This window comes from Cyprinodon variegatus, unplaced genomic scaffold (assembly GCF_000732505.1).
Source record: "Cyprinodon variegatus isolate N-32 unplaced genomic scaffold, C_variegatus-1.0 Scaffold207, whole genome shotgun sequence".
Lineage (NCBI taxonomy): Eukaryota > Metazoa > Chordata > Actinopteri > Cyprinodontiformes > Cyprinodontidae > Cyprinodon > Cyprinodon variegatus.
In genome coordinates, this window is record NW_015150660.1 from 53,940 (window position 1) to 58,846 (window position 4,907).

At 39.7% G+C, this 4,907-nt stretch overlaps 1 long non-coding RNA gene across 1 annotated transcript; it reads left to right on the top strand.

Moving 5' to 3' along the window:
• The first annotated feature begins 1,414 nt into the window (after nucleotides 1-1,414).
• On the top strand, nucleotides 1,415-3,518 carry LOC107088130. Its single transcript, XR_001481367.1, has 3 exons — nucleotides 1,415-1,668; nucleotides 1,783-1,872; nucleotides 3,308-3,518. It is a non-coding gene; the product is annotated as an uncharacterized LOC107088130 (long non-coding RNA).
• Nucleotides 3,519-4,907: the final 1,389 nt, after the last annotated feature.

Consider the following 4,907-nt stretch of genomic DNA (forward strand, 5'->3'; position numbering starts at 1 on the left):
TATGAGGATGTGGAGAAAAGGTTTTCACACATAGAGAAATCAGAACGGTCATGCTCTGCTAGTGTGACGTTTCCAACATCAATCCATGACTGGAAGTCAGACTTTCCTCCAATCTTAAAGTGTAAAGTGACAGATAGTCAGACTAAAGAAGAGAAGCTGTTTGACTTCAGAGATCAGTCCACTGCTGGAAGAACAGGTGAGAGCATTTTCATTAACTCAGATTGAATATAATTTAAAAATCTAAACTTAAAATTGTTACACCTTTCTATTTATATGTTTTATTCTGAACTGTTTAAAACTGCTTTATATTTACTGCATTTCTTCATATATAGATTCAACTTTAACAGTAAAAGAAATTATTGTGGCTTCCAAACAAATCCTTTTAGCCGCTGAGAGTCGGGTTGCGTCCTCGTTTATTGCCCTATTTGTGACGCGCTTAGTAGTTTATTGTTACAGATACGCTGGAATCCAGGATGCTTTTGTTTTGTTGTTCTTAAGGGAGTGGCAGCCTAGTGGTTAGGGCATCGAGCTAGGAATCCTGAGGTTCTGAGTTTGAGCCCCACTCCCACAGACTGCCACATTGGTTCACTGAGCAAGACACTTAACCCCACACTGCTCCCCGGGTGGCACACAATGGCAGCCCACTGCTCCCAAAGGGGATTAGTTAAATGCAGAGAATTCATTCCATTGCTTTGTAGGCCTACTTGTAACAGTGGAATGACAATAAAGTTGAATTCTATTCTAAAGCTATCAGCACCAGCATGAGTTATGACAGCGTAGCAGGGATGATTGTTGCAAACAAAGTGAGATCTTTTAATTAATATAGGAAAAAAATGAATACTGAAACAAAATAAGATGAAGCGTAGTGAAATGAAGCGACAAAATTACGGTGAAATGGTCAAAAAATGGTCAAACAAAATTAAGGCAGCCCCACCCTTACTCTTCTCATCAGTGAGATAGGTGAGTGCTCACCATTACACATATACTTCCTTGGTGCATACCCAACTCCCTTTGTGTCTCCACCTCCAAGGCACACCATACACCACATAACCATTTATGTCTCATACAGAAATTATGACCAAAACACAGCCACATACCTTCACATCGACGACTACAGAATCAAACAAATGGACATCATCAAGAAATAATTCATCAACAAATATCAACAATTCATCAGAAGCCAAAGGTAGGGACTGAATATCTTGAAGCTCATTTCCTCAATATTAAGTTCTCTATTGCAGGTATGTTTCAGTATTATTGTTAATCAATGACTGTGTGCAACTATTGATTCTTCTATCAGGGTGGATTTGGTTGAACNAATACTGAAACAAAATAAGATGAAGCGTAGTGAAATGAAGCGACAAAATTACGGTGAAATGGTCAAAAAATGGTCAAACAAAATTAAGGCAGCCCCACCCTTACTCTTCTCATCAGTGAGATAGGTGAGTGCTCACCATTACACATATACTTCCTTGGTGCATACCCAACTCCCTTTGTGTCTCCACCTCCAAGGCACACCATACACCACATAACCATTTATGTCTCATACAGAAATTATGACCAAAACACAGCCACATACCTTCACATCGACGACTACAGAATCAAACAAATGGACATCATCAAGAAATAATTCATCAACAAATATCAACAATTCATCAGAAGCCAAAGGTAGGGACTGAATATCTTGAAGCTCATTTCCTCAATATTAAGTTCTCTATTGCAGGTATGTTTCAGTATTATTGTTAATCAATGACTGTGTGCAACTATTGATTCTTCTATCAGGGTGGATTTGGTTGAACATTATTCGTCCTGTGTGTTTGGCAGCCATGATAATAACTGTTGTGGTGATCAACAGATGGAAGAAAACAAAAGGTAAAACATCTTTTTTTTCATCGTCATGTTTTCTTGCTAGCATTAGGGATTTTTTTTCAAAAATTCAATACCAATTATCATTTTATAACTGTTATTTAAGCACAGATGCATCAAAATGTCATTGTTCTGATTAACAGAAAATAGAAAGGAATAAATATTTTATCAACATAACAAGTAAACTTAATTTTTTCTCTTTTTTTCAAGTAAAAGAACAATACATGAAGAAAAAAATATAATGAGTAAATGTCACTGAATGATATACTTTTGCTACATAACTAACATAAAATTAGTTTTTAAAAGGGTATTTATTCTTTTTTATCTATTTAAGAGTTGTAGTCCACAGTGGCATCACTGTTTAAAACCTGTTAATGTCAAAATATTACTTTACTTTATTGGTATTTATTTTAACTTATGCTGCCAGTGATTTTCTTCTCAATACTGTAAACATCATTTCTAAAGAATTTTGTGCAAACATCACACCTGAGAGCTAAATGAATGGACGATTCAGCAGAGCAATGAGTTTTTGTAAGTCTAGCAACCGTGCTTAGAAATAGATTTTATCATCCTTGTTCCTCCACTATCAGTGATGAAAAACATGCTTTTCTTTCCTAGAGATTTTTGTTTTCATTTACATGCAGTACTCTGGTTTTAATTTACCTTATTGGTCATTTAAAACTACAATATGTATATTCATCCATCCATCCATCCACTTTCTGACACGCTTAATCCCAAGTGGGGTTGCGAGGAGTGCTGGTTGCTATCTCAAGCTGTCTACGGGCGAGAGGTGGGGTCCACCCTCGACAGGTCGCCAGTCCATCACAGGGCAACACAGAGACAACAATATGTATATATGTGAAGGAAAAAAAGTCTAAAGCTGCGAATTATATCAGGATATTGTTTAAGAACTATAACTGAACTTCTAAAGGATATATAATATCATTATTGTGTGGTTGCGGGTTTGTGGACCAATGTGCAGAAAACCAGAGCATAACAGCTTGATAAGGATTCTAGAGATGTAATAGCTGAAAATCAGACTGAAACATTGGATCAACACAGAGGATCCACCAAGACTAAGGGAGAGATGACAACTGAAGTAGAGGAGAACATTGGTGCAGGTAGAAAAAAAAACACAGGTGAACTGAATCTACTCCTTATTGAGGATCTAAGTGAGGAAAATTTGTTTTAATTTGGGGTAAAACAGGGGGGAAAAAAAGAGAAAAAAATCCAAAAATATAGTTATATTCACCAACTAAAGTAAAGACACAAGGACTAGAATCAGACTAGAAAACAACTGATAGAAAGGTAAACAAACCAAACTAGTATTAGTGAAAGACTTCTAATAACAAGATAGCAGAATACAGGAGTTTCACTGTATTTTAATTGTAATTATATTTAAAACATATTTATCTGTATCTTTGTTCTTCTGTTTTTATAGGTCCCTCCAGAACTTGAAGCATGTGAAGGATCAACCTGATCATCTCACTGTGCTCTTTTATAGCTATTAATAAAGATATTTAGAAATAACATGTTCTTGTTTGTTATGAGTACAGTACTGCTGATAACTAGCTTAAATAATTTTTTTCATGTTGAGGCATCAATCAACAGCATATATCACTAATAATATTTATTTTGATTTGCTTCTTTCTGCTGATTTAGAGCAATATATTTACAATTTACAGTAAATAGCTGATGTTAGTTGCAGGTGATGTAATTTTATCTAAAAATCATTTGTACAAACTGTCCTTTAATAGTTTCTCTTTGTTTTCTGTTTTATGGAGATTTATTGAATAAATGCTTATAATTTTTAACATCCAGATTCATTCTTTCCTTTATTCTTGTGAACCTGATCTTTGGTGCCTAACTGAAGAAAATAACAATAAGAACAACAATCCACTTTTCTAAAAACCTGCCAATGGTTAGTGTTCCCATGCTGTGATGAGGTTCACTGTAGATTATTTCTGTTGATTCTTTGAAATTGAAAATAAACCCCCTGCTGTTATATATATATAAAAAAAAGTAAATACCTTTATTGTCCTACATTTGGGAAATTCTCTGCATTTTGACCCATCCCCTTGGGAAGCAGTGGGCTGCCATTGTGTGGCGCCCGGGGAGCAATCAATAGTGCTTAAAGCAATTAGTGTTGGAAGGAAAGTAAGGGTTAGGTGTAGGGTTAGGGTTAGAGGCCGGGGGAAAAATGCCCCAAGTGTCCCTTTTGTTTTCTTGACTACTGGCCTGTTTGGGTCCCAAATGGCAGGAAGAGCAACTGTGCCATCCGGGTAGTTCTTAAACAGTGCCAGGAGGGTCCCAAATGGGCATCAAATGGGCCACGGGAGTGCATATGCACCCCCGTGGCCCATTTGATGCGGGCCCAGAGTGCTCCGTCTCTGGGGAGAGGAGCTCCACTTGCTCCGCTGGTTCTGGAGGTGCAGTGTATGCAGTCTAATCCTGAATTTTAAATCTTTCCTATTTAAAAGTTGAAGTTGAAAGCGGGTTAACTCACAGGATTGGGAAAACACATGTGTGGGTTTCACCACGGGGTGTGGTTTTACAAAGTTCTCTAGGGGTCAAAGGTCAAGTGCTGTGCGGCTTTCTGTCCTTTTAATGCTCAGCTCTGTCCCCCGAATGAGCATGGCCCTGCAGGTGGTTGTGTGGAGGTCAGACGGTGTGCCCAGCCCATCTTCAGGCGAGCCAGCGGTGCTCTGTCTCTGGGGAGAGGATCTCCATGGGCCTGGTCCCTGGTTCTGGACCATGGGCCCGGTCCATGGGCCTGTGGCGGGCCCGGGGTGCTCTGTCTCTGGGGAGAGGATCTCCATGGGCCCGGTCCCTGGTTCTGGAGCCTGGTTCTGGACCATGGGCCCGGTCCATGGGCCTGTGGCGGGCCCGGGGTGCTCTGTCTCTGGGGAGAGGATCTCCATGGGCCCGGTCCCTGGTTCTGGAGCCTGGTTCCGGTCCATGGGCCTGTGGCGGGCCCGGGGTGCTCTGTCTCTGGGGAGAGGATCTCCATGGGCCCGGTCCCTGGTTCTGGAGCCTGGTTC